This window comes from Falco peregrinus, chromosome 7 (assembly GCF_023634155.1).
Source record: "Falco peregrinus isolate bFalPer1 chromosome 7, bFalPer1.pri, whole genome shotgun sequence".
NCBI classification, from domain to species: Eukaryota; Metazoa; Chordata; class Aves; order Falconiformes; family Falconidae; genus Falco; species Falco peregrinus.
This window is the reverse complement of record NC_073727.1, coordinates 3,887,501-3,900,973: the sequence shown is the minus strand read 5'-3', so window position 1 is coordinate 3,900,973 and position 13,473 is coordinate 3,887,501. Positions and strand designations below refer to the sequence as shown.

General features: G+C 42.8%; 1 long non-coding RNA gene across 1 annotated transcript in view; it reads left to right on the top strand.

Annotated features, from left to right (window-relative positions):
* The window catches only part of LOC114010947 (uncharacterized), a 199,245-nt gene that overhangs the window by 136,022 nt on the left and 49,750 nt on the right, over nucleotides 1-13,473 (top strand). The window contains exon 4 of the long non-coding RNA XR_003552655.2: nucleotides 7,399-7,509. This is a non-coding gene — a long non-coding RNA (uncharacterized LOC114010947). The remainder of the gene's footprint in view (nucleotides 1-7,398; nucleotides 7,510-13,473) is intronic.

Below are 13,473 nucleotides of genomic sequence, written 5' to 3'. Positions count from 1 at the left end.
CTACTAACTAAAGTGACAGCTACTCAACTGCTAGCAACAAAAAGAAGCTTGTTAAACCTGAAGATGTCACATCATTTCCGTAGCTGCATTTCTGAGCTCTAGGAGACTCGAGTGCCATATTTTCCAGGCAGAAACAGGTAGTCAACTAGGGTGTTTATTCATTGAAGGTCAGGCTTTTGTATTATGAAACTTCTAGCAGATGTGATAAGCAGTAAATTGCAGATCCATCACCTTTTCTTTTCTATCTTTTTTCTTTTTTTTTCTTCTTTTTTTTTTTTTTCCTCCCAGTGAGCCTGTGTGTGAAATCAGCAGAATACTGCCTGCATTTGATTTATGGCCCACTTTTGACCAACTCTTATCAGGTTCCCACAAGCCCTTTTCTGATGCAGCTCATGTCTGAATGACAATAGACAACCAGTGCCATTATGCTCCAAAATCCCTCTCTGCATTCTAGACACCTAAGATTACATCTGGGCTATTGATTTATTACTCCCCCCCGCCTTTTTTTTTTTTTTTCCCCCACAGGGACCAGTTTGTTCAGCCTGAACAAGATAGACTATTATTAAACTGAGCAAACTACTCCATGTGAACTTGGTAAAGAAATAATCGTTTGCAACCACCTTTCTAACCACCCAGGTTCATAAAGAAACGTAGGTGTTGAAATATTAAGACTGTTTATATATGGGTCCCACCATTCGTGTTTGTTCAGATTATATATAATTTATATACACGAAATGAGACCCAACAGGCATTCTGTTGTGTTGGACATTATAGGCATATTGCCTAAAGCACCGCAGTATTACCACCCGATGTACAAACCCCGAATTATTACAAATCTGCGTTATAGAAATACCTACTGTAACGCCAACTGTATCTGTGGCAGGGAGGTTTTATGACACCTTTTAAAGCCTCAGCAAAATTTATATGTTCTACCAATAGATTTTTTCTTTTCCTTTTTTGGGAGGGAGAGGAAGCTATAAATTTTACAGTATGTTGGATTTTTATATCTCCTAAAAATGTACTGTGTAGGATTCACATTTAATATCCCTCAACTATAGTCATCTGTGTATTTAAGTCACTAAGTGAAAAGGTACAGACAGGGCTTCTAGTTAAAAATGGGTGGTTTTTTTTCCTCTCCCTTTCCCCTCCCTGCACACACCCCCACCCCCACCCCACCCCCAAGCACACACCTCACCCTCACATTGTCTTTTGGTTAAAATAACATTACAGAAGTTGATTCAGTGATTCAGGGCTCCCTCATGGAACACCTCTGGCCTGATTTCGGGGAAACTCCGAGCACCGTCACCCCAGACCAACAAGGTCTGCAGGTGCTCTCAGAAAAGCCAAGGGTATAGCATGCACCAGATGCCACAGACACAGACGGAGGCTTTCAGAGCTCTGCCCCTCCCGCCGTTGGCCATGGGGACAAATCTGCTTAACTCTCAACTGATCCTCCCATGGTTTATGTCCTACCTCAAAGGATTTATTTTATTCCACCTACTATTCAATTCATTGTGGACAAGCGTCTTATCATCACTTGAGTCCTGTTTGTTTCAGTGACACATGTGGGCAGAAAGTATCACACACAGGCTGTAATTTCAGTATTTCCTTTTACTGCCTTAGCGTACTGCTGGTAATTTTTTTTTTCCCCCAGACATTCCTTTGTTCTCCTGTGGAGCAAAACTCTCTATCAGCAAAGAGCCAGATAGTGCCAGCATCAAGTGGGGAAAAAGGTAATTTTTATCGTTTATTACTAGGTGTCTATTTTCTAAGGTTTCTTTTTCTCATACTTAAGAATAAAAGTCCTCACAGGAAAAAAAACAACTTTTTTTCACTGAGATTTTATAATTATTCTGTGATTCCATCTGTGGGCTTCTGTTTCTGTCCATTCAGGGCTTGATCTTGCCAGATTCTGTGTCTGTTCTAATAAAACACCTATGGATGTGCTCCAACAGCGTTTGGAAGCTCAGACATCCCATAAATGCCTTTGAAATACTGTAGTATTTCTGTTTAAAGAGGGTTAGTTGACAAGGTGTCTGAGCAATACCTACCACTGAGGCCTTTTAGAAAGTGAACGGGATTTTTCCTGTGAAAACCGTGCCTTTTCCATTAGAATCTAGTTGGGCATCCAGATATTGGGATGAGAAAAGGAACTGTGTGATGCTGAGTCCGACTAACACGAGACCCTGTTCGGTATGGAAGAAATAAGTTACACAAAAATACATAAATCAGAGTTTCAGGGACCCACAGATTGCATTGTTATAGGTAATGGGGAACGCTCCGGCTCCGTGAGGATGCTGGGGAGTTACAGTGGTTTCTGGTTAGAGTACAGAGAATAATTAATGGTCCATGGAAAAGGATGAAATGTTTTTTCCTCAGAATGGAGCAAGTAAGAAGGGATGTGAAGGCAGCACAAAACAAGTGGAGAGTCAAGCAAACTGAAATATGGCAGGCTGAAAAACCCAAAAGGGAACACTTTTTCCCGTAATGTGTAACTCAGCTGGGAAATTCTATGCTTCTGTTCAACTGAGAACAAATCAAATTTTAGAGAGAGATAACCAAATTTATAGCAGTAGTCCATGCTACAGCAGGAAGAGCAACGTCAAGGTCATTAGAAAAGCTCTGCATCCAGCCATCAGTCGCTGGGTGTTGGGGGGTTGAGAGGGACAAATAGCCCATAACTGCAGGCAGCAGAGTTGCACTTTGAAGCCTGGTTCTGGCCTCAGGAGACTTGCTGGAATGGACTGCTGCCCTTATCTAGTATTGCAGTTCCATTGCTTTTGTTATTCAGTTCAGTGTTTTAGAAAAGTTTGGGGTGACCGGGGTGTTGATGTCCTGTGCAGAATGGTTTTCCTTGTCTCCCTGTGTCCTGGTTCACTGTTGGGCAGAGGAAAAGGGAATCGCAGCAGTGCAAACAAGCCAAAAATGTTGCAAGTCTTGACTCAGCTGACAGTCACTTTTGTGACAGTCGCTTGCTGTTTGGAGTCAGCTCTGCAGCGTCTTTCCAGCCTGTGTTACAACTGCTGTTTCATTTGCATCTTGGTGTCACCAGAAGCAGCAGGGGTAGAAACCTGCTCCGGGTAAGCCAGCTCTAGAGTTTTTCTGGCTCTTCCTCTGCCGTGGAAACTCCTCCCTTCCCTTAATGCAGTTGACTTGAAATTGTGATTTATTTGTCTAAAGGCATTTCCTGGTTTCACTTTGTTTTGGAGCAGAAACCCACTTTCTTCCTTTTAGCTTCTGGTGTCTTCTACCCTGGAATACAGATGCTGGCCTGCGCAAGTGTTGGCTTGCATAATGCTGCTTCAGATAAAGGTCATAAATGGTCTTATTTGGAAATTAATTCAAATAAGAAAGAGGACGAGCCAAAACCAAGCCTCTACTGGGCATGTTAATAATGTCATTTGTTTACAGAGTGTAAGATCACTGCTAGAGGACATCCTGAATCATCGGCTGTTGCCCTTAGTGGATGCCCTTGGTTGTCCCTGCTGTGGGGGAAGCGAGTCCAAAGGTCAGAGATCTGCTGGACCAACACTGCCTGAAGATAGCTATTCATCTTCTGGAAACCCCGGCTGATATTTCAAAAGATCAATGTTAGGATTTTGATGCTTAAAAAAAATAATAAATAGATGGGATTCACTTCATTCCATGGACTAGTTCCAGTACAATTATTGGCACTGCAACCAGGAGGAATTAGTGCTGCAGTTCTTGAACACTAACCAGGAAAAAGGAGGCAGTTTTCATGTCAGAGGAGTGGTGTGGCACCAGATCAGAACTGGTGTTTGGGGGCTGTGACCGTGGGGTGCGTGATGGGAAAGTCTGGCGGCACGTGTTTCTGTTGTGCTTATTTCTTACACAGGTACAATCTGTGTGGGGTGGGGGTTTGATGTGGTTTTTTTGAGCAGCCTTCAATTCAGTATCTGCAGATCTATTCCCCACAGAAGACATATTTGTTTTAATGCTCCTCTCAAACACACACAAAAAGGTGTGAGAAGGCATTCAAAATATAATCATTAAAAAAGGGCTGTACAGGCAGGCAGGGCTCGAGTAGCTCCACGCAGAACGTATGCCTGGGTTTCACCAGGTAGCAGGTAAAATAGCAAACAGATAGGCAGCCGTATTGTCAGCCACGCTGAAAAGTGCTCTGATGCCCTTGCCGAAGCATTTTCTCATCAAGAACAGCAAAATCAGATGTTTCTATCAGAAACATGAATAGCACAAACACATGGCTCTTGGCTCTTCCCTTCACTAAGTAGCAGCAGCAATTAATTAGCTTTTGGAACATGTTGCATCTATAGAGGGAATTCTGAACTCTCACTTTTTTTTGGAAGGCTTAACAGTATTTCTGGATAGTCAGCAGCACCAACGATGCACATTTGATGTGTGGAAGAAGCCGACGTTCTGGCTTTGGCAACAGGTACACAAAGGGTGTCTTCCCACAAGTTCAGTTGCACTTCTGGCTTAAGAGAGCACGTTTTGCTTATTGCAGGGAATAAAGAGCAGGGGATATTCATACACTCTGCAAAGGTCTCCTGGGTGTAGCTACGGGTAGTAGGTAGTATTTATGCTCCATTTTGTATGCTTGTCAACAGCTCTTTGTGTCAGACAATTTTTATTTTTTTTTTAATGCAGGTCATCCTCAGGAAAGTAATGAAAAGGAGTGAACATTGTCTCAGCTGCCATAAAGTGTTACGTTCTCTTTAGTATAAATCATCATCTTGAAGTTCATTAACCTTAATACAGTTTAGTCTTTATGTGTCATCAGTTGAGCCCAAGCCTTCCAGATGAGTCATTGGCTATACGCTGGATTTGTGGGGACAAGCTCGTTTTTGCATATAGTGGACGTTATGCGTAGGCCCCTCTCCCGTGCTCTGCTCATTGGGGTGAAATCGCGTTTGTTGAGCTGAGAAGATGCCATGAGAAAAGCAGGCTGGTGGCAGCCTAAAAGAGGGGGAGGAACCGACTCCAGAGGACAAGCCTGCGGTGGCACGATAGCAAGGGTGCCAGTGGGGCAGTGTACCAGCCCCGGTTCACTTTTTGCTTCTGCACCAGTGCACAGATCAGGAATTGCCCTGTTGGGGCAAAGGGAAGCGTGTAGCTGAGGAACGTCCCAAAGGTAGCGCGCAGCCAGCCTGGGCTGTTCACAGAGCGATGCAATGTGTGCGCTGGTGACACTGAGCAAGGGGGGAGCCCCACGGGATGGCAGCAGAGCTCAGCTGGTGGCCCCAGCAGCCACCTTAGCACCCCAGCTGCTCTGCCCGTGTCCCCGTGCTGCCCAAGGGTCGCATCCTGGGTTGCTTTTAAGGAGGGGTAAAGCAGGATGATAGCCACTGACCTTGTGGATTTTTACAGGCAACTCATCCAGTGCCGAGGGGCTGGCATGGCACAGAAGGTGCTTGTTGGAGGGTTTGACAAATGGGCGGTGGAGACTGGCACTGTGCGTGGAGCGGAGGCAGGGGTCGGTGTAGTGTGTATGAGATGAAAGATGAGGACAGGGCTAGGTCAGGAAGAACGCCGTGTCTGGGGCCGTTGTCTTTTCCACTGTCCAAATTCCACATAATCAGTTTTTCCGTCTTCTCTGGCAAATCAAAGGTGTTTATAATTCACACTTTTAAGCACTGCTGTCTATTTCTGCTACTTTGTGGATTAAAAAAAACCCCAACACCTGAACACATACAGACAGAGATATAATAGAAGGAAATAAAAATCCCTCCATAGCTTCAGGTCATCACTCTCTTGGCTGCGTGAAGCTCACCTATTGACAGAAATCATCTACTTCCAGCTGATCTTACTTCTCAGCCAAGGTCTGAAAGTCTGTCACCTCCCGTCATGATCTGTCATACAAACATCACATACAGTGTTAACCTAGCGGTTAGAAAGATTTGTTGCAAGTCAGTTGGATCTTTCTTTTTCTTTGTTGGTTTTTTTTTGTGTGTGGGGTTTTTTTAACCCACTTAATACAATGGGGGGTGAATTGTCTTATAGGTTAAGGGCAGAGGCTTGATCTTAATTTATCCCAGTAATCTGCCCAGACTGCGCACAGGAATCCTGCAGACTGCATGAAAAGTGCTTGAGTCAGGCCCTTCTCTGCTCAAGACTCAATAAGGGCATGAGTTGATCTAAACACATATATCTTCTTCTGTGCCGGGGGGATAGGGGGAGGAGGAAAAAAAAATAAAAAAAAAAAATCAATGCTGTCTCTGGTTGAATTTCTAGTTCTGTTTCACAAGGCTGTTGCTTGGCTCATCTCCTTACCTCCAGACGTTGCAGAATAGCCCTGCTGCAATCCCTTTGCATTAGACCATCTGAATTTTTCTCAGAGAAAATGAGCTTGGCCTTTTCCTTCAGCTTCTACTTCTCCTCTATCTTGACCTTTTTTTTTCTTTTCTTTTTTTTCTTTTTTTTTGGCCTTTTTCTGCCCTCCTTTTTGCCTTCCTTGGTGCCCTGTTCTGGCTGCCCCAGTGCCTTCCTCTCCAGGCTCTGAGTGGGCAATGCAGATGAATTTTCCAAAGCCTGAGACCTGCGGTGTCCTGTTCTTGGCCCCAGACAAATAATGACTTGTACAGGTTTTGCTCATTTGTATGGGGTCTTTAAAAGAAGGAAGAGGAAGATTGCCTGCTAAAAATCATCGTCATTTGTGCAAACCACCCATTGTTATTTGTATATGTAAGATTTTTAAAGGCTTCTTGGCAGAATTGAAAGAAATGACCTTTGGGTTTTTAAATAATCTTTATGGTCCCTGTACTGTCTTACAGCCTTAATTCAGAAGTTACTTATATCATTACAATTGGTGTTGAACTTCAACATCTTTGCTTAACATAGTTTAAACTAGTAAACTTTTAAACATACTTTATACATAGTATAAAACCTCTTTAAAACAAATTCTTAGCGTTTTTCCTTTGTTTTCTGAAAACTCTTTACTCTCACAAAACAGTGCTGACTAAAGCACTAAAAATCCTTTGAAATGTATTATAATGATAAGATATCCCTGTGCTCAAGGTCTGGAGAGAGTATGTAGTAGGGTTATAGTTTTGAAAACCCCAAGTAATTTGCCTAAATCAAAGCTCCTAATCTTTGCACCACATCATCTATTGTATGGAAGAATCAATCAATCAGCTGTAATTGACCCCTCTCTATTAACTAGTTTTGTCTCCAGTTCTTGGCTAGGCGACGGGCCCATGAGGACACGGGTCCTATCCTCAGCTACATCACTGGGAACAAGACTGGGGCCAAAGTAATGTTTGAAAAGTTTTCTTTTATTTGTAGAACAAATGTTTTCACCCAACTGTAGCAGAGTCAAACAGTGTGAAGGAAACATTACAATACCCCTGTCTATTTATCTGTGTTTTTATAAGGTCACCCATCACCATGGTATCTAAGTGTCTTTCTTCTTTCCTTTAGGGGTCCTGGTCAGGAGTTGAAAATAAGGAAAAGAGAGGAAGAAAACCACAAAGAAAGAGGCATATGAAAAGTAAAAAATATGGAGCTGGAGGTGAACCTAAACACTCAGAGGTAATTTGCCTTGAGGAGCAAGAGCCCTTGAGACCTATGTGTAGACTTTAGAAAAAAGAATCTGTGAACAATAGTAAAGGCTATGAACGTGCTATCCTCTGACAGGTATGTAAACCTAAAGATTAAAATAACAGCTTCAAAAATCCTTCTGTCAGAGTCAGTTTGCTTTAGCTAGTCAGGGTTTCAGGGGAAGTATCACAAAGACAATTTATATCAAGTGGAGATAGCAAAGGAGGATTCTGTGTGAAATTTCTAATCAGTTTGGTTCTTGAAACATACTTTCTCTAGCTTGACAAAGTTTACATTAAAATAGCATTATATAAAATTAGATAATTAAGGCTAAGAACTAGTGGATTTTTAAAATATTTTTTCTGCATATGCTGAATCATCTCAAAGCTAAATTTCATACTTAAGGAAGATGAAGAAAGAGTCAGGAAGGGCACAAAATTGAAGTTCCCTTTTGTTTGTCTTTGTGTCACTTATTGTTGTGATTTGAAAATATTTTCACCAACAGTTCTGGCAATCCCAATGCTCTTTTACTTCACAAAGTAATTGGGAAGAATTAATAGGCTTTTAAAGTTTTGTCTCAGTGTAGCAATACATTTCCACTCTGTCATGTGGTGGGGTTTTGTACTTTTTTGTACCTGACGTACACCCACGGTGGGACCGAGGAGAGGGCGGCAGGTGTTTCAATCGTGTGTCTGTTACCCGGTCTCCCTCTGTGCGTGCTGCCCTGAAAATCGTGTTGTGAGAAACAACCTTGCGCTCTAGCGGTGCCGGTCTGCAGTCCTGGTGCTGCTTTTGGAGAAGAGGTGGAGGGAGTGGGGGCAGCCAGGCGTCCTCACCTCCATCCCTGGCATGGGAGCCCTACCTGCTTCCAGTGTGCAAACCGTAGCATTATATGTCTGAAGGGGATGGTGATAATAGAGTTAAGTGTGTCTTGCTCTGGTTTATTTTCCCAGTTTGATTAAATATGAGTGCCTCAGAATATCAACTATTTGTATGCAAATCACATCCCTTCAACAAACACAAGCCACTAACCAAACTCCTTTTTGCATACTGTAAAGAAGAGAATTCTTGACCGCAGAAAGCAGGCGTGATGTACATGAAAGGGGTGAAATTACTCAGCATGTGCTCATTGAGACTTCTTTAAACAGCAGCTTCCTCCTCCCAGAGATCTTCCTTGAGGTTTGCAGATGACCACACGTAATGATGTGGTTTCTTGTCACTAGTAATAGCTTTGCGAGGCAGAAATATGTGGTGCAAAATCATATTGCTCAGTAAGTGGCGTTTAACTGACCTAGTTACCCCGAAAGCTAATTGCTAGCTTGTATATAATATTGCCATGCCTTCCAGCAACGCAATAGACTTCAAGAAGTGTTTAGCCAAAATTTTAGCTGCTGTCAGGCTGTGTTCAGGTATAAGGCCCACTGAAGTCAAGGGCTGGCTTACACTGTGAAGCAAAGTATGACTGAACAGTCAGATTCTCAAGTTTATCTCGTGAACTTTCACATTTACTTTGGCAAATCCCATGCCGCCGTATGTGGCCACTGGTTCAACAAGCTACTTAGATCTGTGACCACCTTACAAAGATGTGAGTCGTTGCACTGACTTCAATGCAGTAACTCGCATCCTTCCCCAGGTGCTCCACTAGGCTGCTGAGCAAGCCCCTCTGCGGCTTCATGTGTTTGTTAAAGACAAATGGGTTGTGATGATGGATTGTATTTTGGCTGCCTGCTTGGAAAGTTTGGCCCCAAATAATGACCCCAAATATTGGGATTTTTGTGTGGTTCTCTCCTATTTTATTCCACCAAGGATGTCATATGTAAATAGATTAATTCAGGATGAAGAACCTTTCCAGAAATACTCCCCCCACCCCTCCAGACTCTCAAATAGGAGCAATAAAATTCTTTCTTTAATTGTTTTGTCCTAACGTCAGTTTGTAGGTACACCTTCTGTGCAGTGAACTTCATCACAACTCCAAAGAAGTGTTCACAGTTGTTCCTCAGACCTGTTACTTGTGCACATAGATCCGAGAATCATAAAAATCAGAGATGGGAAAGTTCTTCTGCGTTAGATCATCTCATCCCTGCCCTTGCCGGTGCAGATTTTTTTCCCCTGTACAGTATATTCTCTAGCGCTTTGTCCGGTCTAGGTTTAAGTAGATTAAATATGGTCCTTCCTCGCTGCCCTGTCAGAAGCTGTTGGAGAGGCTTGCAGGTAATTGACACTGGCACCCTTTGCAGGTGCGTTGTGGACCATTTGTGTCCAAACACGGTGCTTTCCTCCAGCTGTCAGGAGTATCGAGTGGCCATAATTCTTTCTGACCCAGGATACAGCCTGTGCCGAACACTTACAACTAAGATGGAACAGAAGAAATGAAAATGTGGTTTTGGTTTCTTTTTGGCAGACAGTGTACATAGGGTTAATTCTTTTGAGCAGCCCAGAGGTGAAATAGTAAGGTGAAGGCCTCCAGAATATTTTGTTGATGAAAACTAGTGGTATTGAGATGTGATGTTCTTGTCTGCACATGAAGCTTTTTCCTAGATAGTTATATTTTATAGGTTTCAATTAATAACTACTTTTGAAATACCAACTGTCTGCTCTCGTGACACGGGAAGTGGGTTTAGCCAAATGGTGAGTGCTTTTGAACGCTACTGATGATATACACATTTAAGTGAAGTAATAATAATGTTTGGAGTTTCCTTTTTCTTTCAAGGAACCCACCAAGTGTTTCACTCAGTCCCTGCTTAAACTGTAGTTGCGCTGGGGTTGGCACGTGCCTGCCGCTCCATGGTGTGACAAAATATAGGGCAGGTTTGACGGGATGTCAGCAGGAAGCCACTGGGCCCCTTGTATTCAGACTCTTAATTCTTGAACTGTTCCGTTTTCCTCAAAAGGTGTTGGTTCACCGTTGTGAACAGAAAACAAACGAGTGTTAGCTAATCTCTTGGTTTAGAGGGTTTCTTTCTCCTTTCGTTGTCACCAGAATCCCAACTTGTAATTCTACCAGCCACGGACATATAAAGCCATGAATCTCCAAGTACAATTCTCCATCCAGATCACTGTCATTACTCATTTCTATGGCTTTACAGGTAGGGGAATACTGTCCCTTGGTGTAGCCTCTTTACTTACTACTTTTACTGAACTCTTATTAAAGGTTCTTGACGCAAGGATTATTCATAGCACTCTCACTGCTTGCCATTACTGCCTCCGAGTTCATGAATCCCAAACTGAGACCACATTTTGTAGTCCAGAGTTCCTTGGACACGTAGCGCCACATTAAAGTGTCGTTTTAAGCAATTAATATTGTATTTATAGACACTTACAAATATTTATTATAAACGAGGCTTTAACCAGCAGGTCATGAGAAAAGAATCTATTACATTTGCATTAAAACATGTTGAAAAGTTTAATTATAAGCGAAAATATTCGGCTGAACTATAAAAAAACGTGTCGCAGTGCCCAGCTTTGGCCAGTTTATGTCAGGCTGCCATGTTCAGCCGAGAAGGTGGATTTCCTTGTGTTCCACACTTAATCCAAGAAACCAAACTCTGATTTAGGGAACAGCTAAATACTGAATGTTTTTGTGTTGGGCAATACTCCTGTTCCAGACCATGGGTCAAATGCTGCCTTTGAAATCCCCCGTGTGGCTCATGGGGCTGAGGAGGAGTTTTGCTGGATTTGAAAGATGAGGTTTTGTGCCTGCTGGAAAGCCTGCCGCTGAAAATGGGATTCGTCCTCCCGACTCCAACTGGGGGCTTTATTCCTAGCCCTGAAGGGACCCTCGTTTTGCTGACCCGGTACATCAGAGGTCTGACTCCACTGGAGTTACCTTCTGTTTGGTAGGGTTCCCCCCTTCCTTCCTTGTGACACACCGCTTCAGGTAGGGTTTCCCCCCTTTTCTGTAAAGCCTTCCTAGGAAGGCATGGAGGTGCAGCCTTCCCGGGCTGTGCCCCCGAAACTTCATGCCCTTTAGGAGAAGGGTGTATTTGGCTAAGATCCACCCCTTCGTAATACAGTGCTGAAAACAGGGCAGTTTTAAGTATAAATAATCATATGAAATAGTCAAAATCGTCATCGTGACTCTGGTAACTGTTTTATATCTTTACCTCCAACCAGAATGACCAAACGTCGCTGATTAAGTATCCTACAGAAGCATTTAAATTCAGCAATTTTAATAGTTCTTAACAACTCCTGTTGATGGTATTATTTTTCATTGGGAAGAAAAATGGTTATTGCACACATTGACCTCCAGTAAATCTTGTCACCCAGCCCATACCCTAGTCTCGAAATATAATTAAAGCACTCTGTTTTGATAATAGTGACTTACAAAAGTGTAGGAACTAGTATTTACATTTTCGCTTTTTATTGCTCTTAAGTTTGGTATGAAAAGAAAGGTAATGCAACTGAATTACCTTAAATGGCCATGACTGATTTATTTCTGTCTAGGAGTGTTGTAGTTTACATACATCAAATATATATATATTTATATATTTATACAGACACACACATATAGATTTTCTAGGATTACCTCAGTGTTCAGTTGGTCTTTTATTATTTTTTTTTTCACTGTGGCGATATTAAATTCAATCCACAGTGTAAGCACCTTCAGAGGACCAAAGCAGTTGTTTTTACCCCACATGAAAAAAAAAAATGACTAAACAAATAAATAAAAATCAGGTCTGCAGCTATATATTTCTGAGAACTGCTGTTCATAATATTTTGTGTTGTTGTAGCAACATGTTCCTCATCTATATTTAGTTTAATAGCTGCTTTTGGAATATTGCAAGCTAGTACAGTATATTATCAAGTGGTTTGAATGACATCATAACCTATGAGTGTCATCTCTTGTGGGTTATAAAATCCTCCCAAACCCTCCGTTTGTATTAATGGCTTGTAATATAATTTTAAACCAGGTATTATAGTTTACAGTGGAAGGATAAAAATTCTGGCCTGCCTCGTATGGTGCACTGGGGGAGGAACGGGGCAGAGGAAAGTGTCTTTCCCACCCTACTCGTGTATGGACGGTGTGAGTAGGCAGGGTGTTGCTTGCTGGGCTTAGGTTTTGCCAAGGGGCCAGGAGAAAATTGTCAGTCTCCAGGGAGTATTTTAAGTGGTCCCTGCCCACCGTAAGAAGTTGATCTCATGAAGAAGTTAGGGTTTGGGACAGAAACAACACATTAGCTGCACCCCATCTTTTGCCGTGTTGCCCTACACATGTAAAAAGGCTGGAGAAACCTGCCGTGCGTTCTGTGCCTCGGATTCTCTACCCACCACGACAGAGAAAAGACAATCACATTATTTGCTAAAGATGCTGTGCGTTCCCAGTCACCTTGAGCTAGCCTCTCCTACCTCTCAGTTGCTGAAGACTTAGCTAACAAGTCATCTTGACTTCAGCCTTAGTCAATGGAGAGAGGTGGGCGTCCCTCTGAGGCGAGTCATCCCACGTGATGCTCCCAGATGCGTAAGACAGGGCACGTGTCATGCTGGAGGTGGATGCGCCTCTTTCCACTGATGACTGAGGTACTGCCCCAAACTGAGTTGAGCCTCCCAGTTAGTGCTGGTGACTGGGATGAACCCCAAGTCTTCATGCCAAGCCCAGGCGTTCTCACAAGGGATGTGGAGTAGCACCTTCAGCCATGTTATGGGAGTCTCTTGGTGTCATTCCGTCTCCTGTTTCTTACAGAGGAATATATTTCTATTTCCTATCATCCTATTATATACAGGAGGCCTCCTGACAAGGTCATATTAGTTGCTTGTTGGGGAATCTGTGGCAGGTATCTGTCTTCACTGAAGTGAAAGGGAAGTGGAAATCTCAGGGAATGTCATGAATCCAAAATTTAAGCCTATGCCTGTGTGAAACTGTAAGTGTCCATGGGTCACTGGCTACTGTTGTGGCCCTATAGCACTCGCTAGATTGCGTGATTCCCAGAGTAATTAAACATGCCATATGTTGCCCCT